General features: G+C 41.5%; 1 long non-coding RNA gene and 2 other non-coding genes across 5 annotated transcripts in view; all 3 read right to left on the bottom strand.

Annotated features, from left to right (window-relative positions):
* Mir100hg (Mir100 Mirlet7a-2 Mir125b-1 cluster host gene) overlaps positions 1-27,588 on the bottom strand; it is a 238,660-nt gene that overhangs the window by 68,762 nt on the left and 142,310 nt on the right. For all 3 annotated transcript variants that reach the window (NR_131928.1, NR_131930.1, NR_131931.1), the window contains one exon: positions 18,224-18,301. This is a non-coding gene — a long non-coding RNA (Mir100 Mirlet7a-2 Mir125b-1 cluster host gene). The remainder of the gene's footprint in view (positions 1-18,223; positions 18,302-27,588) is intronic.
* Mirlet7a-2 (microRNA let7a-2) lies at positions 9,613-9,708 on the bottom strand. Its single transcript, NR_029726.1, has one exon. It is a non-coding gene; the product is annotated as a microRNA let7a-2 (primary transcript).
* Mir100 (microRNA 100) lies at positions 14,920-14,999 on the bottom strand. The gene has a single exon (NR_029790.1). It is a non-coding gene; the product is annotated as a microRNA 100 (primary transcript).

Below are 27,588 nucleotides of genomic sequence, written 5' to 3'. Positions count from 1 at the left end.
AACAGTGGTTATACTTTATTTATATTAGGTTTGTGTTTCTATAGCAATTTTTAATTTTTTTCTATCTTGTCTAACATTTTTAAATTTCCCAAGCGGCTGGGATACAACTTGAAAGTAAAACAATTAAACCAGTCACCATCAAAGAGTGGTCTTGATAAGGGCAGCAAATGTTTATTGGTCTCACAAAACATCATATTTACGATTTGCTTGTGGTAGAAAAACAAATTCACTATCAAAGAACTCTGGTGCTCTAACTCTACATATTATCAAGATGCTGGAGAGGAGCTGGAGGGAAGCTCTGTGCTTTTAATTTACTTCTATTTAGAAAGAAAGCCACTTGAGTCACCCTGGCTTGCTTTCCTTAGTGTGAGTCATAGTGCATTTCCTTCAGTCTCTGAGTGTTTCTATGTAAACAAACTATGTAGTTCACTTGGGGATAGAAGTCACAGTATTTGAGATTACAAAGACCTATTAGATCATCCGGTCTGGCCCACAAGAGATAGTCTCAAGATAGAGAACACAGCCATTGGTCTCTGCCAGCAGGTCAAGAAGAAGAAGTTGGCAAAAAAAGTTTTTTTTCCATGCTGTTTTGGTTTTTAACTTATCTAATAGTGCTTTGGTCACTTCCCAAGTGGGCTAGTAAAGTTACCATCAAGCAGCTGTGCTTATCTGAATCTCTAACCTTCCACACACCGCCATTTGTTGGAAAGATGATCTTGTTTGCAAAATATGAACAGTGAAGACTCTGCTCTTTAAACCTTGCAAGCACTATTCTGTCAGTGAAGAAAGCCAAGGGCTCAGTTTTTGTCTACTGTTCTTCAGTTCTTTTTCACTAAGCAGAGAAATCAGACGTTCCAACCCGACCTTAACAAAGCGGGAGTGGGGACCATAGAACACAGTGTGGTTGCGATGTAGTGTTTTACAAAGCAAAGTAGTGTCCATTTCTGCTTTCCATTCTTCATGGACTCCAGTAAAAAGGTGTTGTGATAAGGGGTGATGTGAAACAATAGGAATCATAAATCAATAAAGGCAACATCCATTCTGACAGCCGTCTCCTTTCTGAGTTCTTAGTGTCTTATTTCATGTACAGATGACAGAGTCCACTTTTCAGGATTATACCCATATCATATCAATATTACTAAAACAGTAAGAGCCACATACAAACTAAACATATCTGCAGGCACATGTGTACAGGCACGTGTGTACAGAGGAAAAGCTAACAAGGAGTAGGGAATAACCTAATGACCCAAAAGATAAATTAAGAAAGAAAAAAAAAACAGATCCAAACATTATGAAACATTATTCCCATTTGCTGAACACCAACCAAGGTAGCCCTGGAAGAAAATATATTTTTATTGAGTTAGAACTTCCGGTGTCAGCAGTGAAAGAGATTACTTTATGTTAGAATTGCTATGGGAGAAAAGTATGGTCCTTGACTTCCACAATCTGCATCCACAGCAAAGCTTTGCATTCCATTTCAGCATATTACAGATTTGAGGATTTGGTGGGAACTCTATACAACTCTCCATGGGCAGTGAGTTCGCCCTTTGCCGGGTTTTCTCGGAATGAAACGGGAGGCAACAGATATGGTCTCTGCCCTTTCTACCCACAAGGGTTTTTGTGAAAGACAATCATGATCATCTCCCACACCCCTGTCTCCTACGGGATGAAAAGTGGCGGTACTTGGAAATGCAGCGCTTCTGTTAACCTGCCTATGTTGGCCTAGAGTGAACTAGAGTTTGGAGGAAAGCAGACTTCCCTCAGTTTCCCCTATCTGAATATCTTAACATAAAGATTACTTTACAAAAATTGGGTAAAGATGAGAGAAACCCAGAGGACCGTGAAGGGCAGAAAATCCTTGCACCGTGTGCCTGAGAGAGTAGGAAAGGAACAAAGAGACATCGAGGAACCAAAGCCGGAGCTATCAGGGTTGGCCACCATCAGTGAGGTCCAGTTCCATCTTCTGGTTCCAGAAGGCCATCAGAGGAATTCTGAACCCTAACTCCATTCTCTACTTTCCCTCCAACTTCTTACTGGTGACTTCTGCGGCTAAGCATATTGAGAAGCAATAGGGTAAAGGCACTGCTGGGACTGTACACGAAGGAGCCTCTGAGGCACAGAACAACATAAGAAAGAAGAGCCGGCAAGGACATACAGAGCCCGCTAAACTTAGAACCATGCACGGTCACAGGACACTGTGTCTGCTGTGTTGAGAACTATGTTGGTCGATTGGTTAAGAGTAATGTTCCACTTGTAGCATGACGTTTGGCATGTGCCTGTTAGAAGACATCAAAATCATACCCATGTGCATTTCCAACTGGAACCATAGAACATAAATGGTAAAGTTGAACGGAGACAGTGCTCTGCCAAGCTGAGGTCTGAAATTGGCGCTTTTACATGTCAAACAACTCTCCGGGATAAATTTAGCTTTATAATGCTGACCTCAGAATGCACAAAGTTCAGAATTACTTACAAGCCTTAAGAAACGTTAAACTGTGTTCAGAACAGTTTTAGCTTTAATAAGAATAATTTCTTTATTTTAATAGGTAGTGTCCTAGTTAGGGTTATCATTGCTGTGATGAAACATTGTGATCAAACACAAGTTGGGGTGAAAAGAGTTTATTTGACTTACACTTCCACATCACAGTCTATCATTGAAGGAAGTCAGGACAGGATCTCAAACAGTGCTGGAAGCTGGAGGCAGGAACTGGTGTAGCGGCCACAGAGGGACGCTGCTTATTGGCTTGTTCAGCTTGCTCTTTTATAAAACTGAGGACCACCAGCTCAGTGATAGAACACCTCATAATAGACTGGTCACTGCTCCAAGTATCACCAATTAAGAAAATGACCCACAAGGCTTGTATACAGCCTAATCTTATAGAAGCATTTTCTCAGTTGAGGCTCCCTCCTCTCAGATGATTCTAGCTTGAGTTAAGTTGACACAAAACCAACCAGCACAGGTTGTCACCCGTACACCTCATATAGGGACATTCTAGTAAAATGATTACCCGAAATCTTTGTATTTTAGGCATGGCAGACGATAAAAAGTTTATTTCCAGGAATTTTTTTTAACCTTTCTGTCTAGTGTTCAGGGATATGCTTTCCTTAAATTAAAATGTTATTATTTTATGTGTGGTTATGTATATGTGTTGTGTGAGAGAGCAACAGAAAAAGAGTGGCATAGAAAGACACAAACACAAACACAGAGTGGGGGATCAGAGACAGAGACTAAAAGACAGAGCCTATCAGGAGAACCCTACCAGGAGTCACAGCTCTGTCTTTCCACTATACCATCAGGAGATTAGTCTCAGGCTGTTTGATTTGTGCAAAACCGAGATATCTCATCATCTCTGAAATCCTTTGATCTTGCTTGATTTATTGTGGTTTTCATATAGGTTTTGCCATATCAGCAGCACCTAATTGCATAATAATGAACAAATAAGTTAAGACTCCCAGCCACTTAGAGTTTAGAGAACACATAACTGCGAACACCATCATGTCTCCATGAGGCATGTCCACACTGGATGGAAGTATCCTATCGCTGCAGTGGTTCAGCCTCATCATAGAACATGAGCTGCTCCAGTCTGGAATTCCAGTTATGATCTGAATTCTATACATTTTATTCCAATTTACAAGTGGCAACCACAGAACACTTGGGGCCTTATTCATCAAACAATAAGACATTCTAGAATTCCCGGACTAGATGAACTTTTTATACATGTGGTCGGGCAGCCCTTGATGGAAAGGAATCAATGTTTAGTGTGGTATGGCAGTGGGTTGGCCTGGTGTGGTTTGTCTCTGTAAGTTGCCAGTTCAAAGGGAAAGCCGAATCTCCAGCCACACTCTTCTGGCCCCACTTTCAGCAAAGCCAGCAGGACGGTTAACTCAGGGTGACAACAGCAATAGCTAAACTCAAAGACCGTATGCACCACCATAAATTTGAGAACTGTTTCCTAAATCTAAAATTGGCAGTTAAAACTGCAGATAGATTTACCACTGGACAAATTCTTTAGGTCCTAAGAAATATGAATATCTTAACTTTCTTTTATCATAAGACATAAACAATAAAACAGAACCCCTTTGAAAGTCCCATGGGAACAAGAAGTGATCTTGACTAAGATCCATTACCCCAGGACCTACTGGCAAATGAACAAACTGTAAAGGCACAAAATATGTTGTCATATGATATTTCTGGCATCATGTAGATTAGAGTCACTTCCCAGTAATCTTGAACTGACAAATCTCAGCAAAATCATAATTTATTGCTTTTTTTCTTTTCTTTTTTTTGTCTGTCTGCCTTCCTCAAATATATAGATTTTGTGTCCCTCATGCCTAAAGCAGACAGCAGAGAGAAGCAAGATGCACTCCTATGGAATGTAAAGAAAAGAGTCAGTGTGTATCTAATACCTTTTGGGGTTGTAATTAAGAAAAATACCACATAGAGCTTTTTACCTTGTTTGTTCAGAATCCTCTTTTTCCCCCAGTTATATCTGTAAAGGTTGCATCTCTTTCCCCTGCTAGAACCGCACACGTTTATTAAAGCAATCCAGAGAAAATACAGAAGACAGAATCCTCCCTGTAGACAATGGCCAAGCCTTATCAGACACCACGTTAGGTGAACTTCTCCCCTGTGCCACCCCTGCCTTTAATGCACCGTACAGAGAAGGCTCTCATGCTGTAAGGATGTCACATACATTTTCTGTGCACTCAGAGCTTCCTGAATAGAGAGAGATCTATTTGTCTCCATGGTGTTTTGCCATGAACAGTATCGGAGCTGCTGGAACACAATGGGAGATGTGTTTTCCCTTAACCTCTTGACTCAGATATGTTCTGATGCTAAACGTTATTGCATTTCGCATTAGCCCAGAACAGTGGGATATCAGTGACGGATGGAAAACGGCTGAGAAGAGCCATGGCAGCTCTTATGTGCTCCACACTGCAGTTAGTGGCAGACTACTAAGCATATGATATTTATCCAGAGAAAGCAAAGACGGGGAATGAGAAAGGAGGTAGTGAGTTGTGCCTTTCTCATCCTTTCTGTTACTGAGATAATCTGCCCTGGAAAGTGACATGCAGTGTTTGATTATATATATTACCTTGGCAGAAGCTAATTCCCTTTTCTTTGTTACCCTAGTGATCTACAAACCACGGACTCACACACACAGATTCTGTGCTTCTCTTCCGTTGCCCTCTGGGTCAGTAGCCTGATGGTAGTAGCCATTGCTGTAAACTCCTCCTTACCAGCTCGTCCATGCCTCTTTGACAGTATGGGAAGAGAGCTGGGAAAGTATTTTCCCATACTATAGGACAGAATTATACAAAGGCTCAGAAGTAAGAGTCTACTGCATGCAAGCAATGGTTCCACAGTAAGCATCTCAGAATTGCACGTTTCTCAATGCTCTAGACATCCCAGAAATCACCTACTTATGCCTTTGGATGATGAAGTTCTGAAACTCAAATGTCTTGACAATGGCAGAATCAAGTTGAGTGACAGCATTCGTTCTTCCTGTAGGTTCCTTTTACATGGGCTGCAGAAGGGTGTTTTGTTGAGTGAGTGATTTATATAGTATAATTTTCAAGAGAATGCTTAATGTTAACATATCTGTTTCTAAAGTATAGGTTCTTCAGTGCTGTACCAGAGTTCTCTATTAGTAAAAAGAACTAAGCTATAATTCGGGGGGGAAAAAGACTTATTTTACCTTTAAATTATGTATATATGTATGTAAGTTTGTGCAGCTATCCAAGGAGGCCTAAAGAGGACAAACATCTGAGCTAGAATTACAGAGTGTAAGACACTCAGTGTAAGTGTCAGGCATTGAACTTGGTAAGCCATTCAGTGTGGGTGTGAGGTATTGAACTTGGTAAGCCAAGGAGGCCTAAAGAGGGCGATCCTCTGAGCTGGAGTAATGGAGTGTCAGCCATACAGTGTGGATGTTAGGAATTGAATTTGTTCAATACTTCTTCAAGAGTGGTCTGTACTCTTATTTAACTGCTGAGCTTTCTCTCCATATTTTTAGGATAATATTTATAAGCATAATGAAAGGGGCAATTGGATAGACACATCTATCTAAGGAGAAAAAGCAGTCCCCAGATTTCTTAGTCCCAATTTGCATAACCAGGAAACTGAAATTAAGAAATATAAAAATAAAATTCCATATGATCCATTCACCTCACTCCTGGGCACATCAACAGAGGATTTTAAGTCAACAGAGCACAAAGATAATTGCATATTCATATTTATTGTAACAAGTTCGTGGTGGCCAAGGAATGAAGCAGCCTAGAATAGTATCAGTAGATAAAGGGATACAGAAAATTTGCCACCTATACACAGCAGGATATTATTCAGACAAAAAGGATGAAATCATAAGGCTAGGGATCTAGCTCAGTTGGTAGAGATTTGCCTCGCATGCACAAATTCCTCAGTTTAATGCCCAAACAAAGCATGGCAATGCATTGCCTATAATCCCTACACTTGGCATGTGAAGGTCAAGGAATCAGAAGTTCAAGGTCTTAGCTACATGGAGAGCTAGAAGCCATCCTAAGATGCAGTGGGGACTCTGTCTCAAAAGCAAAAAATAAAGAAAAAGAAAGAAAGAAAATAATGAAATTATATAATTTTCTGGAAAAATGAATGAAATGAGAGAACCTCACATTAAGTGAAATAATCCACACTCTAGAAGGCAAGTGCCCTATGTCTTGGATGTGTGGAATCTAGAAGTCGATAAAAAGATAAAACTGGAAGGAGGATATTTGAGAAGAGGAAGGAGAGTGGAAAGGGGGTATGAAAGGGGGGTGAGTATGTGATAATAACAGATCTGAATTATAAGTGTTTCCTTATGCAAAACCATCGCTGCTCAGGAGCATATATCATGAGCTGATGCTATCAAACTCACTGAAGAGCTGGCTGAGCATTCAGGATCTAGAAAATTCAGAGTGATGATTGAACCGAGTCTCTCAATTCTCCTTGAGGCTCCAGAAAGCCAAGAGAGGATGTTGAGTCAAGGCTAACTTTGAGAGGACCAGAGTTGTGTCCTTGGAAATATCTAGTCAGCCCAAAAATATGAGACTAAAGGCATTAAATGTTCTAGTAATGATCCAAGGGAAAGAGTAATCTGATGCCTAAAAATTAAAATTCATGAACAAGCTGTCTTGAAGAAAATTTTAAAATGTCTAAGTATCCAGTTTCCTTAAACTGTCCCGATGAGCATTCCTCACATGACAAAGATCAAGATGCCAGCCACAGTGCAATGTTTTGAAGATTGCCAGTATATTAGAGTATAGCTGGATTGAATAAAGAGATTATAAAACAAAATGACATTTCTATTACTGATATACATCTTAAAATTTTTATCTTTCATCCCCCCCCCCCTTTTTTTGTTCTGTTCAATCTGGGTCTCACTCCTGAGCCCAAGGTGAGCTGTAATTCACTATGCAGTATAGGCTGGCCTCCAACTCATGACAATCCTCCTGTCTCACTCTGTCTTTCTAAGGTTATAATAAGTGTGACTAGCTTATCCAGCTTGATATTAAGAAATTATCCTTCTGAAGCTTTCTTCTTCCTTTCTAAGCCCCAAGATTAATTCCCAGAAGGTATTATAGACATTTGTGTATCAATATATTTAAGAGTTTGTGGGTTAACAGTGATTTTTAGCTATAATGCACTAGAGAGGTTTCCTGACGGAACAGAACAATATTCAGTTGGAATGAAGGTACGGAGTCTTTAGAAACACACTCTAAAACCCTGTGGAACGGGATACTAAGATGTCACTTCCAACATAATGGATTTACTCCACAGTCCCCAAACTCTGCTGTTCCATAGGCCTCTGAGTAAAAACCACTTCACTCTAAGTTCTGGACACTACACCACCAAAAACAAAAGGGCCATCGCTAGAATTCAGGTGAACACAACCTACTGTCAAAGTCAGTAGATGAACAATCACAGCATAACTTTGTCTTCCCTGTGGGGACCTCCCCAGTACTCATATGCTTGTGGGAATCACACGTATGTAAATCCACCCAAGCTTATGCTGCTGAAATGGAGCAGGTTGTCTTACATAGAGGAATGAGGGCACCTAAGGCTTTGCAAGATGCATGGACAGAGCCAAGTAGACCCTTCTGTGTCAAGCAGATACACATATTGAATGCACAAACCCTCACCCAACAGATACAGGTAAGCGATGTGTTTCCTGGCACACATACAACACACATTGCAGAATCAGGTCAGTGCTTTCTCCAGCCAGGTCTCAGTGTTTGCTAAAGGAAGAAGCACTGGGGTAAGATATGGTTGCATGTTCTACAGGAGAGTCTTGACCTGAGTGCTGCTGTGGAGCTTCATGGTAGTCTCTAAAAAGCCCACCAAAACTTCCACCATGCTTTATCCTTGAACTGGGACTACTTATTCTTGACTCGGTAGTTACCTGGCACCCGCTGTCATTCTCCATGAAGTATCTGAGCAAATCAAAGTAACAAAGGAACCTAATCTTTAAGATGGTTGGGAGAGAGAGAGGACCATACCTACTTACTGCACTGTGTGTTATGCTAGCTGCCAGAACATAATACAGTGTCTTACATTACTTCACTAAGTACCCTCTGACAGTGTGTCTGAGTTTTCCTCTGAGAAGTGTCGAGGTTTGCAGCAACCTTGTCCTAAACAACAGAGCCGAGTCTCCTGTTATTTTGGCGTCCATTGCCAGTTTAGAGATTAATCTAAAACAAGTGTCATGTCTGTTATTCATGACTGTGCTCCATCATCATGCAATGTACTTTGACATAATCTGGATCCAATGATCACCATCCTGGCCTCTTGGCATTGTACTGTAGAAGATTGGTGCATACCTCAGCAATAAAGTTATAATACAGAAATCAGAAACCAGCTTAGTTTAAAATCTAGAACATGAACTTAAAACATGGCTCCAGAACCTGGAAGTTTACTTTGACCGAGGGAGCATTATTATTTTCAATTTGATGATATCGAAGAAAACTCAATGTGAAGGCAAAAAGATGGCCCAAAGATGTACCACCTTTCTGAATTCACATCCTTTGCCATGAGCCTACAGGTATTCTTCCCTACCTCCAACCCCACCCCTGGCTTCAGGATTGGTCCTGTGTCTTCCTTTGGCTAACAAAATACCAACATACACAGAACAAGCAGAAACTTACAAAATCCTCAAGTCCCTTGACTTTTTCTTGACATAACTTCACCAGGTTTACCTTGAAGACATGCTGGGCCTAGCTTGTTGTGGAATGTGATGTGGCAGACAAGAACTGAGTTACCACATTGGCTCCATCCTACCCCCAATGGCTGCAATGAGTCAGCCAAACAAGGCTATCGCAACTCTCCTACTGAAGCACAGACTCCTAGACTCAGATGGTTCTTCACCGTTGATCACCTGTGTTGCTCATTATGCAGCATCATTGTGATGATAGACAATTCATAATAATAAAATCTGACCCAAAGAGACCAAACATGAAAATACATCACGGATACCAATATGAAACAAATTTGAATTCTAAAATATCAGTAAAATAACTGCACTCAGTCTTACCTTTCAAAGGCTTCCCTAGGAAAAAAGGGCCCGGAGAAATCATAGCTCGTTCTTGCCATGTTGCTTTGTGCAAGTCCCAAGGAAAGCTAGGAGGCTGTACAGTTATCTCCCTTGATGTAACTCTAAACTATACAACCTACTACCTCAACCTGGGAACATGCAGTCACAATGGCTGGAGAGCTACCCATTCTCAAGCTCTGCAATTTCATGTTAGTCTTACAAAAGATCTTCATGCTGTTGCCTACTCGGGCCGTTCATAAGAATCAACACATTCAAAGGTCTAAACAAGCAAAAAGGTAGAGAAAACTCTGGTTTGAGATTGCTCCGTGGTGGGAATGAAACAGATATGGGTGTCTGGTACCTTTGAAATTTTGTATTCATGCAAGTTATAGTGGTATTATCGAACAGTTGTTTCGATCAATACACCAGCCTTTGGTATCCATTGAAGGGATAGAAAAACCGTTTGGGGTCTAAACTTGGATAATTGTTGTAGGGGTGGGGGAGGTAGTTGAAAAACAAAGTTGTCTGAAAGCTATAAAAAAATGTTTTGTTTTGAAAATTCTTAAGGGTCAGTACAATGAAACCAGAATGGTGGAAAGATTGAACACAGTATTCTGAGCAAAGCAGGAAACATACAAGCCATATAGAACACTCACCCGCAGTTATCTACAATACAACAAAAAATGTTCCCCCTCCCCATTTTCCCAGAATTTTTTTGGCATCTTGTAATAATTCTTCCCTTGATGGTTTCTTTAGCAGCTTATGAAAATGGGCCCCTGTTCTTCTCTTTGTTAGAGAATGAAGTAGACCCCTGTGATGGAATTCTGAAATTTTCTACTAAGCCTTTCCTGTCTCTTCAGTCCCATTGAGATGGTGGGGCTGGAGAAAGACTCAGTCAAGCTAGGTGACATCCCTCACTGAGTGTCTGCTTGCATTTGGTCTGATGCTTGGCCCTTGGCAGCTCCTTCTCACTGAGAAGCTGAACGCTCATTTCGACTTGTCATGAATATCCTGGCATGTCTGAACACACCGAGAGCTCATCTCCGCTATACTGATTACATTCAAGGGACTAACCTCCCCAAATGATCAAGTGGTTGCTTCTACATGCTGCTCTACTCCCTGGACAGGGATGGTTCTTTTGATTTTTCTAACCTTAGTCTCTTGCACAGTCTTCCTGAATAGGGCTACTTTTTGAGGGGGCAGCTTTTGTTGAATCAAAGGTACCTAGTTCCTTATGTGATCTGGGGGAGGCTGAGAGGTTAATGTTATCAAGGAAAACCTCAGGCATCCTTTCAAACTCAATTAAAAGAATTATTTATCTGATGATCTCATAATTTCTAATCTAATCTTCATATCACTTCCTTGATAAGAACCATATACATACTTCTTATTTTTCTGTTGTGTCATTCATTAGATGCCGAGGTATGCTGTGAACATCAAGTACTACTAGCATGGCTGCTACTTAGTACATGGCAAAAAATGATAAAAATATAGATAGGTGTAATATACACTATATAAATCAAAGCAGTAATATACACACAAATGGTTAAATGGGGGTACAAAAGCTGGGTGATTTTTATACCCAGCACCTTATTCTTTTCCTAATACTGGACTATTTCTAATATTAGAACATCATTCCTGGTAAGGTGTATTTACTAGCAAGGCTTAGAGCGGGAGAAAATTCACAGTGAGTGAACTCATCCTGACCAGGTCACTTGAATTCTTGCATTTCATAGAGAAACTCACAAAGGATGGCTGAGGCTTCTCCCTCTAGCCACCACTCACTGATATAAAAGATTTAATAGTCACTGAACCCAAAAGGAAGAAACAATTTTCTTTTTACTTGCATCTTTTTTATATCCTCTACATGGACAATTATCCTAACAGTATAAACACAAGAAAGAAACAGGCCGGGGAAGGAAGAATTATCAGAAGGAGAAGCAACTGAGAGAGGAAAAGCCTTGGTGTGCTAGAATGATGGTAGATTCTTCTCATTATATAGCTTAGACAGATCAAAAAATGCACATCCAAATGGTTTCCCTCATGTGCAGCCTTGTTCTGGGGTCAAAGATTCAAAGAAGCTGGTCTTGAAACACTAATGGTTTTCAATATTCTGCTCTTTGGGTTGTGTGAATTTTCATGTTTATTTGCACTGATTTTAGCCCATTATCATGTATTAGTGCAATTATAGTTCATTACGTAATTAGTGTAAATATTTGCAGGCATGCAATAACAACATGCAATTAAGATATGGAATGATGTCATAAAAATTCTTAAAAGTGACAGTAAAAAACTTAGACAGTATTTACAGCAGTTATATATCTTTGGATATAGAGTCTTTTGCAGCCGTTAGCACTTTTTTTTTTAAGTGTCTCCCACAGTTCCTCTGAGCATGTGGAAGTTTAACCCCTAGCCTACTAAATATTAAAGTTGTCATGGCTGACAGCATCTCAAACAATACAGACACTCTCCATTAGTGAGTGCATGCTCTATCTGACGAGATTTTGAGAAGCTGAGCACAGGCTTCAATTAAAAGATGATTCACTAAGGGTTGTGTCTATCCAGACCCATACAACTCTGCAAGGGGTTCAGGAATCCGAGTCATGAAAAAGAAGTCCAAGCCATGCATCTATCACTTAATAAAGTGAAACAAAGTAGTTACCTATAAAAATTTGTTGAGTGAATGAATGAATGAATGAATGAATGAATGAATAACTCCAAGTTTTTTCTAGTTTAAGGCTAAATCAAAAATTAAAGCATAATCCTTTCATTTCCAATCACCTTTTGTTAGCTCTTATGTTAGATATAAATATGTCCTTGAAGAATCACTCATGTTGACTACTGTGTAAAATTTCAGTCTATCTGTACTTGTGTACAGGAACAAGAGGCTCCCCCAAACTCAACTAGAGAGGCCAGGTTGAAAGATTGAGGTTCTACAGGCTCACATGTGGTTTCACAGGAGTTATTAACAGGAGGTGTTCCAGGGAAACCCATTGAAAAGAGAATTCATATTAACTTAAAAAGTAAAGTGAACCCAGCCGTACCATGGTATGTTCCAATGTAAAGTGAACCCAGCCATACCATGCCACACGGGGCATTATTTTGAAGTGCTATTTGAAATAAATGAGAAACGCTTCTCAAGTCCTTTTCAGCTTCCCCCCCTACAAGCACAGGGCGAGCTGTTTGATCAGGTGCAATTCTTAGAATGATTTTTTTTTTAATTTGAAAAAAAAAAAAGCTAAACTATAGTCAAGTATCGTCTTTTCACGGATATATTTAAGCTGTGAAGATTTGGGGATTTGGATGAGTTTATGCTCTGCCCATTTGCCCCATGCTTAATTGGCTGTCAAAATGTATCCTCAGAGCCTTTCTTGGGAGATACCCTGACACGATTTCACTTTCTGCTTCTTCCTGCAGGATACTTGGTGAACTTGGAGGGGGCCCCAGAGGAACAATTAACATTGAGGAAAAGCCATTCATTCATGAATGTAGAAGAAGGGAAAAATACTGAATTTCATCATAGTGTAAAATATTTAATATCCTGTTGCTTGTGGCCAGTAGCCAGAGGCTTCAGGCTTCCTACTACAATATTTTTTAACCAGATGAATCAAATGTTTGAGGCTTTTAGAATATTTGAAAGAGTCATATGTCCCCACCCCCACCCCTGGGCTACTTGATTTAAAAACCTCCTTCAAAGAAGAAGAGGAAGAAAAAACAAGCCCAGCAATCCACTTACAGTTGGGTATTGTTCCTATATAGGCAAGACTGAGCACTCAGGGTCCCAGTGGCTCCAACTTCCCTGTCTGGGGCACACCTAACCACAGCAGGCTAAAGGAATGGCGGGTACAAGCATGATGCCCCTCCCTGCGTCAAGCAGGAGTTCAGCCAGCAGAGGTGCAGGCTTAACATGTGGGCCATTTACTCATTCACCCACTTCAAAGAGGCGTGTAAATCAGGCCAAGTAGACTGTTTGCAGAGTGTGTAGATAACAGCCCAGGGCAGACAGTTCTATGGGACACACACCAGTAAGGACAGCCTTTCTCTTCTGGGTTAATATCCCATCATTCCATAAGAAAGCTTTCCTGACAGGTTAAAAGTTGAGCCCTACGGACAACAACTCCTTCGTGAAAAGCAAAAGCATGAATAGAAAGTGCACCCTCCATGCATGGCATTTATAGATCGCCATTAATCCGTGCTCCTCTCTCTATGCATACACGAGCTACATCTGCATGTATCCTACAGGAGAAAGGCTTCTAGCTGTCCCTGAACAGTGTGGCTCTTATCTAGTGACAAACTGTATCCACAAGGGTTTCATGTTGACTTTCTGCTGTTACTACCGAGAGCCTTCACAGAGAAACACAGCTCCTAAGGGAATTCTTGGTATCGCGCTTGACCAAAAGCGAGTGTGAAAGTTGCAGAGCCCTGTAGAATCCATCAACTTTTCACCCTGCCTTCTGTTTACAGACTCTTCGGCTCACATTGTTGGAGGGAGACAAATATAGCCAGTTTTGCTTTGATCTGTGGTCAGCTTGGCTTTCCAATCCTGGCACAATGGTGACATTTAAGAGGGGAAAGGATAAAATTATTTTCATTCCAGCCCTTTAAACATGATAAGGACTTCGAAAACTGCTGTGGGCAAAGATGAATTTGGATGTAAACAGACTATCTTTTTCCATTGTTGGTTTTTTGTTTTAGTTTTTGCTTTTTTGTTTGTTTGTTTGTTTGTTTGTTTTTGTTTTTGGTGTGTGTGTGGGGGGGGATGGGTGCTTTTTGTTTCTATGTTTTATTTTTGTTTTATCTGTCTTAAATAAGACTCCTTCTTGTCTTTTTGCTAGGTAGTCACGTGGTATAAAGAGGCAGATCCACATGTCCAACTCCCCCCATCCTCTTGTTTATTAAGTAAAGGACCCAGTGGCCTGCACTTGCTGAAGGATGAGGGACAGGATAACTACAAGGTGCAGGCCCACACTGCAGTCAGAACCAGCTCGGCGCTGTCAGCCAGTCTTCACTTTCTGGGAAAGATCGTCATAACTTGGAGAACAATTAGGCTCCCAGAAAGCAAAACAAACCCTTGTTTTGTATGAGCCTATTTATTCAGCAGTCAGCAGTCAGCTGTCTGAATCCCTGGAATTCTTGCTGCCTCATGGGCTAAGCCCAACCCCCTAACCTGACAGCTAAGACCAGTCAGAGGCAATACGGGGCGTGCAGGTGAGCCTCTTAAATAACCTCACCCATTGTGGCCCAGGAGCTCCATTTCCTCCTCTTCAGCCCTCTCTCCGTGTCTACCACTCTAAAAGGCATCCACAGGGAGACAGGGAGGGCAGGAGAAGGTGTACTAGAGACAAACAGGCAAAGCCCCTGGACTGTGGGATCGCCTAACAGACACATACCTATAGACACAAGCTTGTGTGCAGAATCAGCACAAGTTCGGATCTACGGGTTTGTGGCAACAGGCTTCAGTGTCTTCTCTTGTGTGTGGGTTGACTTGTCTGAAGATAGAATGTTAAAGCCATTAGTCCAACAAAAAAGAGTTTGTCATTGGCTCATTTAATCCAACAACAGATTTTGCGATTGGGTCATTTCATGCCAGAAACTAGGTATCTCCTCCAGTAGACCTAGTTTTTCATTTGCTTGATGAAGTGAGCTTCAGGTGAGCTTTATTTGATCAGAATCCTCATCTATTTAGCCCAAACCAATGTCAATATGGCCAATAAGAAGAATGAGACAGATTCTAAGAGATAGAACAAGTGCCTGGATGCAAGGTAATTCTTTTAACTTCTGCAATTCTGTGGTAAAGGTTATTGAGATCTGCCCCCCCATTTTGTTTGTTTGTTTGCATGTCAGAAAAAACAAGCAGAATTAACTAGCAAGCACTGCTAAAAGAAACTTGGAAGAGAGCTTTCCCAACTCATCTTAGCAGAGATTTCATTACACTGAACTATGACGTTCCTCTTCAAGAAGTTTGTGGCTTTGAGCCATCCTTTCCCAACACCAGAATTGACCCAAATATAAACAACAAGAAAGTATGGGGGTATTTTTAAAAATCAAGTTGTAAAAGAAAATAAATCCCTACTAACCCTAAAACTACTGAAGGGGATAAGGTTGCCTCTCTTTCCTTATTATAAAAAGATTTCATTTGTTAAGACACAATCAATTGTTCACACAAAGTTAAGGCAGCATAGGAAGAATGGGACCTTCAAGACAACGGACCTTTGTAAATGGCCCCTCCTCTGAACTCCTGTAGACATGGTCATCACAAAAATCACTTCAGGAAAACTTGTTGGACATTTAGACAATCCCTTCCCTAGATGTCAGGAAAAGCATATACCTTCTGCCTTTGAACAGCCTTACCACAGACATTTTAAATCTCTGCCAGCTGGCTTTGGCCTTCAAGAGGATCTTGTTCACCTTATCAAATGGACATTTACTTGCTGAGAGCCCAGAAGATAAACAGAGGCTCAACAACAATGAAAGCCCAATTGGCGAACTATTCATGGAGTAGGTTCGGCTTCACGCATGCATCCTAATAGGTAAAATAGGAACCTAGGAACGCAAGATGATCTGAGATGCTACCCCGGTGTTCCTTATCTGCCTGGTTCACCCCAGAGCCACACCCACAAGTGTTTACAGTTAGACGATGATGTAGAGGTTGCAGTATCTGAGAACCACATCAAGAAGCAACCAAACCATGATTCCCCCTAAAGAGTCTCTGCATCACTTATTTTTTGTTTTTTGTTTTCTTGGGGTTTGTTTGTTTGTTTGTTTGTTTGTTTGTTTGTTTGTTTTCAAGACAGGATTTCTTTGTGTAGCCCTGGCTGTCCTGGAACTCACTTTGTAGACCAGGCTGGCCTCGAACTCAGAAATCTGCCTGCCTCTGCCTCCCAAGTGCTGGGATTAAAGGCGTGCGCCACCACTGCCTGGCATCACTTATTTTAAAACACTTATTTCCTCTATAAAAAACAGGTGTTTTACACAAGTCTTGAGCTTCTGATTGTCCTTTGGTCTCTCTGACAAAGGGATGGCAATAGGAGTATTTAAAACTAGGCAATGAACATTGTGGAGAGTTGCTGAGATATGGGAATTATTGTTCCTATTGAAAGTTGAAGGGGTTGGGCTCCAGCTCTAATTGATAAGAACTAATTTTTAAATACAGGATACGTCATCCTAATGCAAATAATTAAAAAAAAAATCTTGCCCTCTCCCCCACCTCCCTTTCTAGACAGAGTCTCGTTGGGAGACTCCCAAGGAGAACGGGCTCACTTCAAACTCAGAGATCCAGCTGCCTCTGCCTCCTGAGCTCTGGGATTAAACAGGTGTACCACCCTGCCCAGCTAAAACTCAGAAGTTTTTGAGCACTGAGCTGATGGCACAGGAAGAAGATGCCACCCCTGAAGCCAGGTGGCATGTTATAAGGACAAGATAGATACACTGAGAACCTTGGGTGACATACGTCCAGACTGTGTACACGATGTTCCTGGACATTGACAGCTTTGTGCTTAGACTTGGATCCCATTCTCAAGCCACCTCAACGTATTTGAAAACATTATAATTTTTAAATCGCAAATAAGAAACATTTTTCAACCATCTTAGAAAATGAATATTCAACTACACTATGGCTAGTAAAACAGTATTTGTCAGCAACGAACTAAAATCTATCAAGTGGTACATTGGCACTGTCACACAGCACCTATACATTCCCATGATACACTGAGACCACAGAAAAGAACTCAACCTTGTGTTTCCATGGGGCCATCTTTCTTTTTCTTAAATACAGGACAGGGGACTATGCATTCACATGTACTAAAATTAGCTTCCAAACAATCTCAAGTTTTACATTCAGAAATCAAAACAAACAAACAAACAAAACAAACAAACAAAAAACACCTGACCAGAAGTTACAAAGAAAATATTCAAATATTAACATTTACACTTGAAGAGGGAAGCTTGTTTGCCAATAGATGCCTCCCCTGAAGTAGTCATTGGAAGCTTTCTTCAAGAAACTTCTTTGTGTTGGGGAAGGAAATGGGATTCTTTTTCCAAAGGACATTTTGGGTCATTACATGAAACAAGATTGCACAGGACACTACCACATAGCAACCAACTGTGAAAACATGGGGCTGTCATTTACAAACAAAGGGAAAGGTACTTTTTTTTGGACACCAGATCATGGATGCTTGTAAACCTTTCTAGGTGGGACAAAGTGCTTCAGCGGCACCCAAAGGAAGCTGCCTGGATCATGAGAGCCAAACTCAATCCCCACCCACGCAATGGATATTGAAGAGTTCCAGAAAGTGCTAAGTTGTAATCAAGTAGAACTGAAGCTAAAATATTAATAACAACCTTCTGAAATGCATATAAACCCTGAATTCTCAGATATATAGACACACATATATGCATATAATATACATATACATACATATACATCCAGAGTTCAAAGACAGTGTTTGTGGTTTCAAATGAACTCTGCCTAAATTACTTTAAAAAGAAGCAAACATCCTTTTGAAATTAATTCTAAAAACTCTCAAACTCCAAAGAATCAAAGACCACAAAAGCTAGATTGATGGGTTATAAAGATATAAACTAGCAACATTAAATATATAAGCTTTCAATGTCCTAAAAATTGTACTATTTGAAGAAATGGAAGGTTTGGGAAGAAGTAGAAGGAAAAAAGCGATTACCTGTAAAAGCCAGCTTCTTATGAATATTTTATAATCAGCTTCCGTGTTGCCGATTTCTTAAAAATCAGTCACCCACGCCTGGAAAACAAAATATTTAAAATATTTTTATAAGTTGATCAGAAATCTTTGGTGGTTTTTTTCAGTTCATTTTGCCACTCCATTACACTGTAAATTAAATTGTAAGTAATATTATACCAAGAGTAAAAGGGAATTTTAATAAAACTAAATCTATTCCTAGAAGAAAGCAACATTGGGGCATGCCATGTTTATTTCCAGTGTGACCAATAATAAAAATGTTCTACAAATAAGTAGCTTTCACGTTCCCCACCCCCACCCCCGGAAATTCCCTGGCTACTAATGTACTACCACTGTAAAAAGGATTTTTACCAGGAACAAAAAGATCACCAAATAAGAATGTGAAGTCTCAGAGAGGCTACTAACAGTCAGAAGTGGGAAAAGCATAATGGAAGAGCATGCTCAGTGCCCCTGGGGGGCATTCTAACTTTCTGTTTGGGCATCAGCCCAATTGGGAGACATCTACTCTCTACCAATGGGCATGCCTGAGGCGCAGGTATCTCACCGCAATTGGTTCTAATGGCTCTCCCTCTTCTAGCACCACACAGCTCATGGCTTCAGTTCTGCTGTCCTATCCTCTTGCCACTTGCCACACACTTCATCTTACTTCATTGTTTCTTAGCTAAGGGAAGGTGGATCTACTGTGTGACTACTGCCTGCTAGCAAGAACTCTGAGCCCTGCTTGCCTTTGGACTTGAACAGCAAGTCTGTGGTGATGCTGTGCTTTCTCTCTCATGTTTGAAGACGGTATGTCCTATGGACTGCCTTTATTCAAAATGGCAGCGCAAGTAGATGGGGCTTTTTTTTTTTAATGAAGAAAAGAAGGAAGAGCAGAAGGGTGAGAAAAAGGGAAACTGAGACTTATAAAAAGAAAGAAAAAAGAAAGGGGGAGAAACAAGGGAGGTGACAGAGTAAGGGAAAGAAAAAAGGTAAAGAGAGTAAGAAGAGGAGGGAAGGAGTGGGAGGAGCTTATTCACATATACCCCTCAGCATCCACCCGACACCAAAGACCTGAGACTTCTTGGCCTAGCCACCAATAGCTTTTCTTTTTCTTTTTTCCCGATGCCTTTTCTCTCTTACTCTCTGAAGTCTCTTGGGTATGTGCACGTGCGCATGCGCAGATCCAGCGGCTGCTACAAAAACAGTGCACCCAACAGTGCTACTCCCAGGGTAATTCACTGGTGCCCCGCATCATGCTACACCATACCTTTTCCGCCTGTGATTTTGCCACAAAAATCCCTAGACTGTGGTGTTGGAAAACCTCCCAAGAATACAATGTGGTGCCAAAGCCAGCCACTTAAAGTTGAGTTAATTCTTTTCTGGGGGTGGGGGCTGAGTTGAAGAGAGAAGGGGAGGGAAGAACCAGCCAGCCACACGGCATGGGTCTCCTGTGCTTTTAAGCAAGGACAGATCAGACACCGCCATTTATAATCTTCCCACACCACACTCCTTGTACTAATAAATAAATAAATAATTTAAGAAAAATGACAAATGACAGCATTTGTAGGTCAATGAAGAACAAAGATGTGGAAATAGCATGACAGAGTAAAGCTGGATGAGAAATAAGCGCTCAGATTGTTTGAGCAGGGTACTTCTATTTTTTGTAATTAAGGAGATGCCTGTACCTACTTAATGTTCGATGCAAACAGATGTATAGCAGGGATCAAGACTGGAGAGTGCAGAATGAGCCAAGCTGGCTTTCGACACACTTGGGGAAACAAAAGGAGACAGAGGCTTCAGCAGTCACAAGTTGCTTCATGTGCGGCTGGCTGTGAAGGACAACTTTCACTTCAGGAAGGATCGAGCTTGTTCACCGTGACAATTTCCTTCCTTCATAAGGTGACTGGGTGCCAGCCTACAGTGCTTCTCTAGCTGTCAACAAAGCGAGGGAGGGGGGATTCAAATGGAAAACTAATAACACGACTCTGATTCTGACACAAAAACATCAGGCGTCTGTCAGTTCTTTAATAAAAGTGAACTGTGTGCAGAATGAGTGTTCCCAGGAGGCTGGCCAGCTTTACCACTTTCTATTCAAAGCCAGGTTTTGTTCTTGAGAAGGCATGGCACAGTTAGACTAAAATGTGGGGGTGCAGAAGAGAAGATGAAGTAAGTCACTTGCACCCTGGAAGGAAGAGAAAATATAGTCTGTAAAGGGCCTGTACACCCCCAGAGGTCACTGTCTGGTACAGGTGGATTCCTGACCTCGGCATGGTAAAGGCCTGGCCCTTCCACAATGATGTCTGGGAAAAGAAGCAGCCATCTAACCTGAGTGACTGGATTCTTACAAAGGAGGATGCCCTGTGCTTACTGAATGGCACAGAGCCACTTACAGGGGCAGGCATAGTTAGTTAGCTAAACTAAGGTTCAGAAAGGAAAGAGGCCCCCATGTTCCCCTTGTTATTAGTTCTGCTTTCTAGTCATTCTCTCTCTCTCTCTCCCCCCCTCTCTCTCTCTCTCTCTCTCTCTCTCTCTCTCTCTCACACACACACACACACAATCTGTTGCCTGCTTAACCATATCAGAATGACAAGCAACATCTGTTTGTAAAAGAGCCAAAATCAAACCTTAATTTTTTTTTTTGGCTACATTTCTCTTCTCTTTTTTCCCCTTGACTCTAACATAGAAGAGGGAAATGTCAGTGTTACAATTCTGGGCCCCAGCACGGTGTCATCTCCCTCTCCAGGCTGGAGGGCAAAGTTGCCTCTTGCAGCATAGACTTATTTAAGGGTGTCGTCCCCAAGCATGCTCAGTCACACCAAAGCCAATCTATCTTTTGCCTGAAAGCCAGGCTTTGTCTAGTAGTTTTCGAGTTATCGTCTAATCAGAGCTGCAGGGCCTTTGGTGCCAGGTGAGGGATAAAAATCGAAGGAAGACAAGGCAAAATGGAAAGGAGGAGCAGAGAGGATGGGAGCTTGTTGTTGTCTCCCTTCTTGTGCCACACAGGCCCATTTAACACACGTCACACCCAGGAGCAAGAGGGGCAGCTAGAGACCAAGGCAGAAATGCACGAAACTGGCCATTAGCAAGGGGCCCCCAAATTCCTCCACGGAGATATGGATCTCTGGAAAGTCCCTAATGATCCACAGACGCACAGTGCAAAGAATCAGAGCTGGATCCCTGGGATGGGGGAAGGAAGGGAGCTGGTAATGAAAGCCTTGCTCTCCAGCATAAAAGAGTTTGCCCCAGCAGAAGGGAACGAAGGCCTGCTAAGACTCTCAACACCCATTTCACTCAGGATTTGGAAGAAACCCACACATACCGAGGGAGAAATGAATTCAGACAAGTTGCTAAGGAGACTTGTGTAAACTCCAAGCACAGACATATTTCTTGGCCTTTCCCCTGCATAGGCATCTCATATTCTGAGCACGCAGCTCTGCAGCAGCCGTGCACCAACCTACCGCATTAATCTTGGCCTTAACGGAGCAGACTGGCAGAGCTCACTGGTTGGAGATATCACCATTCTTCAGCCTTAACACGTTAAAGGGGTGTGTGGTGGTGGTGGTGGTGGTGGTGGTGGTGGTGGTGGTGTGTGTGTGTGTGTGTGTGTGATGTGTGTATTGTGTGGTGTGTGTGTGTGTGTGTGACGTGTGTATTGTGTGGTGTGTGTGTATGTGTGTATGCTGTGGTGTGTATGTGTGTATGTGGTGTGTGTGATGTGTGTATTGTGTGGTGTGTGTATGCTGTGGTGTGTGTGTGTGTGTGTGTGTGTGTGTGTGTGGTGTATGGTGATATGTGGTGTGTGATGTGTGTGTGTGTGTATGTGTGATGTCTGTATTGTGTGGTATGTGTGGTGTGTGTGTGGTATGTGTGTGTATGTGGTGTGTGATGTGTGTGTGTATGTGTAATGTGTGTATTGTGTGGTATGTGTGGTGTGTGTATGTGTGTGTGTGTGTATGTGGTATGTGTGATGTGTATATTGTGTGGTACGTGGTGTGTGTGTATGCTGTGGTGTGTGTGTGTATGTGGTGTGTATGATGTGTATATGCTGTGGTGTGTGTGTATGTGTGTGTGGTATATGGTGATATGTGGTGTGTGTGTGGTATATGTGTGTATGCGGTGTGTGATGTGTGTGTGTGTGTATGTGTGATGTGTGTATTGTGTGGTATGTGTGGTGTGTGTGTATGTGTGTGTATGTATTTTGGGGGAGAAAGTAAGGGGATCTTAATTTGGAATTTTGAAAGTATCAGATGTTGAACAAAGACTATTCTCACTGTATTTCAGAAGCAAAGTGGAAATGAATAGGTAAAGCATACAGTTCTGGAAAATTCCCTGTGCCTGTACATTTCACTTCTCTCTTTGCTTCTAGACTTTCCCCTTCTGCGTGTCCAGTTAAAAATCCCATCCCATGGTGCATGAAAGTGTACGCCCTATACATGACTGTGTGGACCCAGGTTCCCAGCTCATCCTATCAAGTGGGAATCTGCCCCTCTGCTCTCCTACTCTGGAGAGTCCCAGAGAGGTCAGCCCTTGCAAACACACTGGGACACTTCCTGATAAAATGTGGTGCCAGGGAGCCTAATGGAAGATGGCTTCCAAGCTGAGCACATTATCTGAAACAAAGATCTCCCCCCAGAGTGGCACATCTCCAGCCACAGCTGATATCTGTCAACATTTGATTTAGAGGGAAACTAACATTTTCTTGTCAGACAGAGATGTTTATGCTGTAGAAGCCAATATTTTCTTTTCTCAGCCTCCTCTATTAGAATTTCTGTGATTTTCCTCAGGACAGAGAGAAAGTAGAAAAATATAGCCCAGATTACTGTTCAGGGTGCAGAGGTAAAAATGTGAGTCCTAGAGTTGCCTGATATATGTCTGTGTTTTATTTGTATATTTGTGCACACATTCACATGAATGTATTTGTATATATGTTTTTGGATGTGTGTGTGTGTATGTTTGTGTGTGTATAGTCTGTGCACGAATCTGCATATATGTACATGTATGCTATGTATTTGTTTTATAGTTATATGTCTGTTTAATATGTTTATATGTATACTTATATAGTTGTGTGATTTCTCATGTACATGTTTTTATATGTACACGTGTGCATGCCTCTCTTGGTGTATCTTTGTGTTTCTCAGCCTTGCCATGAATGGTAATGTTGGTAAAGTACATACCATAATAGTTAGGGGATGGACATCTGCTCAGGGCCTCTCCAAATTAGGAAGGTTCACATTTGCCCACCAACTGTAGTGAGGAGACACCAACCATACTCTTCTTGGATGGGTGGCCATGAAGACTACTGAAGCAAGGGACAACGTCTCTGCATTTGCGTGTCTCTGCGCTCCAGGAAGTTCGTGTTGCATCTATCTCTTTTCTCTGCTAACATTTACTTAGCTTTCACACTCCCAAGACTTAGGCAAGTTGTTCTGCCTCAGTTGAAGGCAGATGGTTGGGCAGCTCTGAAGCTGACTGGTGAGCTAGCAAGATGGAGACTTTGTTCCCATCATTGCAGAAATAAGGGAGTGGGTTAGCCAGAACTGGCTACTGACCTTTCCCTCAACATGACTCTGAGTGGCCAGGCCCTCTGTTCTATGGGAGGTGTTGGTTATGTTTCTTCCTACAAAGTGTATCCTCCCAGATGTCACCTGGCACTGGGCCATCAAGACTCAGTCAAAGTGAAGAATGAACTGAGGGATTTGATCAGGGTGGGCAGGCCCCAGCAGGTGACGGGACAATTGCCCAGAATGCTGGTTAACCTGGAGGCAGGAGGGAAATACTTGCAATTTTTAAAATATTTTTTGAGATTATAATTATATCATTTTCTCCTTCTCCTTCCTCCCTCCAACCTCCCCATATGCCTCTACCTCATTTCTCTTTGAAATTCATGACCTCTTTTTCTTTAATTGTTGTTATGAGTGCACACACACACACTCCTAAATACATAAATGCAGCCCACTCACTCCATAGAATGTTACTTGTATGTATATGTTTGCAGGGGTGGCTGTTTGATATTGGATAAAACCAACTGGTGTGCTCTTCCCTGGGAAGACTGTTTCTCTAGCATCCTTATTCACCTGCTCTTTGTGGGCTTTCCCAGTTCCACGTTGGCATGTCAGCTGAAGTTCATCCTTATTCAGGCCATGCTTAGGCAGCCACGCACTCTTTTCTTCACTTGTCCTTGAAGCTGCAGTGGTCAGAACCCCAGGAAATCCTGCCTAGGAGCCCCTTAGCACGTTTGCCCCTCCTACTGGGGCTGAGTGAATTGCTTACCCTTAATGTGGAAAAAAAAAAATTTGTCAGAGTGCTGCACAGATCTTTATCCGCTGAAGAGAGAAAGAACTGGTTTAGAGGATCAACACAATCCCCATTTCTGAAGTGAGGTTTCTTTCCCACATCTACAGCCCCCAAATGCCTTCCTCGATAGCTTAGCTTATTACCTTCTGAAATTCCCCAAACAACAGAAAACATATGAGATACACTTCATTCCACTACCACCTGCCCTCCCTCCAACTCTGCTAATCTTTTGTGGAAAAGATATTAGTAAACAAAGGATCAACGTGGCTGGGTAGCCTTAAGGGGAATCCTGCTAGATGTGTACACTCTGAATTCAGATACCTCTGACATTGCAAAGAAGGCAGTTTTCACATTCTATTGGGAAATTCTCTGAAATATGACAAGAAAGAAGAGAAAGATTAAGAGTGGCTGGCAAACTAAAATGACATTCAGATGTATCTCAAAGAAAACATACCTCAACTTCTATTGTGAACATGTCTGTAAGTGCATATTCACATATAGGTGCTGTGATGGATAATGGTCAACTTGATAGAATCTAGAAACACTGGGAGATGGGTCTATAGGGGATTATCATTTTTGAAAGACTTATTTGTATTTATAATTATGTGTCTGCATGTGGATGTCTGCGGATAAGCAGAGGTATCTGCAGAGCCCAAAGATCCCCCCTGGAGCTGGAGTTAAACACAATTACTAGTCATCGAACAAAGAGGCTGGAAATTGAACTTGGGTCTTTTGTATGATTAGCAAGAGCTCCTAACCACCTAGTCACCTCTCCAACCCCAAGATCATCTTGATTATATTATCTGATAGAAAGAGCTTGCCTCCTGTGGGCCGCACCTTTCCTTGGCTGAGATCCTGGAGCATGTACAGAGAGAAGGAGAACTAAGTACCCTCAAGCATTCATGGTTGTTTGCTTCTTGACTGCAGAAGCAACGTGACCAGCTACATTGACTATCTGCTGGTGCGAACTTCCTGTCATCATGGACTACAACCTGGGGCTGAAAACCAAACCAAGCTTGTCCTCTTGAAGTTGTTTTTGTCAGGGTATTTTTATCCCAGCCATGGAAAAGAGACTAAGACCTGTGCAGGTTTATAAATAGGCTTAAGTGCTTACCATAAAACCTGTTACTATTAACCCTGTGGCAAAGACCGCATCTTTTTCACTCTTTATAGACCAACCTTTCTTGGCTGGATACACTCATGGCTGGATACAGGGTGAGAAATGGAACGCTCCCCTTTTCTCTCTTGCATGAACTAATGCTTTGGATTGCAAAATGTTTGCACATCATCCAGCCATTCTCTCCTAAACCCAGTGACTCCACATTGGACCAGAAGTCAACACAAAGAAAAGCGAATCTTTCTAAAGTTCAGTCATTATGTTAATAACAGTGGTAGGATTCAGATTCCTAGGTTCGATTAAAGGAACCAGAGGGTACTTCTTTATTCGTTCTGCTACTCTTGTTGGTCAATCATGGTAGGTCACCTGGAATCCTAGGGTACAGGACACACTAGCCACATGTACTCCTGCACCTATCATGTTGAGTAGAGTCAATTATGATGAAGCACTCAAATGATCATATTGAGAATTGGCATCAGGGATCAGTTAAGGTTGAACACAGTGGCCAGTGCAACTGTGCACCCCTCTACCTCTGATCTTGTGTGACAACAGGCAAATTGCCAATCTGGAATATGGTAGAATGCATGTCTGTTATGTGAGGTGGCTATTCAAGCTAACTGGGATGCTCTTTGTTTTTGCACACAGGACAAGACTGACAGCAAATCCCAGATGGAAGCAGGAAGCACATCAAGTTCTTAATGTCTCTTGGAATGGTTTTAGTTGTTTTCTATATATACTTAAATCAAATGGTTATTAGCTTATAATTTAAAAATGACTTATTACCCCCAGGAAGAGTTCAAGTGTTATTCTTAGGCAGAACTAAGTCCTACTGTAATCACATCTGTATTTTCATCTCACATAAATAATTTATTGGTGACATTTAATATGGACCAGACATCACCTCATGGATGGCTTATAAAAGGAGGATCTTATTTCCATTTCCTCTGGTGTAGTATTTTGGGGTTGACAGATAAATATGGGTGGAGTGTGTGGGAAGTCTCACAGCCCATATAAAGGATGGATGGCAGTAGGCCACTCTTGAAATGTCTTCAGGGTACGTTGAAGAATTCTGATGCCAACTCCTTTCATTTGTTTGTTTTTAAGTAAGTCACTTTTATCAATTTAAACTGATTTGCAGAAAGACTCTAAACTTGCATGCAGTCTCATTAGGAACAAGTTTTATGAATCAACAGTGTGTTAGCCAACCACAGAGGAAGAAGAATGACAATAAGGAGATTTTTGTCATTTACATTTAACCCTGGACTTCCTCATATCATCATGTCTCAGTCTTTCTCATGACGACGAGGATAAAATAGTCAGAAACTTCCAGGAGAAGGTATTTGGAGATGCCTAAAAATAATAATTTTCATGACTATCACATCTCTGGACATTCTATTTAATAAAGAAGTATAATTTTATCTTAAAGATGTAATTCCTATATAAATGATATTCATATAACCCTTAGGGTATGCAGTACATTGCATAGGAGCAGATTAGTAAAAGAACCAAATAATTCCCATCAGAGTGACTACAGATGACTATGTCTATGTGAAAAGCACATACATATATACATACATACACACACATAGATATTTGTAGAGATTTTGAGTAGCTGAAGTCTCCAGATCTATTCATTTTAGCCATGGTTGAGAAAATACATTTTTTACAACAAAGACCTCCCCAACCCCCACGGTATGGTTGCTTCTCTTGCAAAGCCTAGAGAGGATTTGTCAATGTTGAAGGACCACAAAGGACAGCACTGAAGCTGCCCAGCTCCTTCCTTCTAGAAGGGAAGACTGGAATGATAGGACAGAATACAAGTGCTTATCCGTTACGGAGGCGACTGTTACAGTCAGAGGAGCCAGGGACCTTTGAGTCCTAAGAGGCTTCAACCCTGCTGCAGCCTTCCTGAAGTAAAGACATGAGTTTACCAATGGAC

Source organism: Mus musculus, chromosome 9 (assembly GCF_000001635.26).
Source record: "Mus musculus strain C57BL/6J chromosome 9, GRCm38.p6 C57BL/6J".
In the NCBI taxonomy this organism is placed as follows: Eukaryota; Metazoa; Chordata; class Mammalia; order Rodentia; family Muridae; genus Mus; species Mus musculus.
The sequence above is the reverse complement of the archived record's forward strand: the minus strand, read 5'-3'. Positions and strand labels throughout refer to the sequence as shown.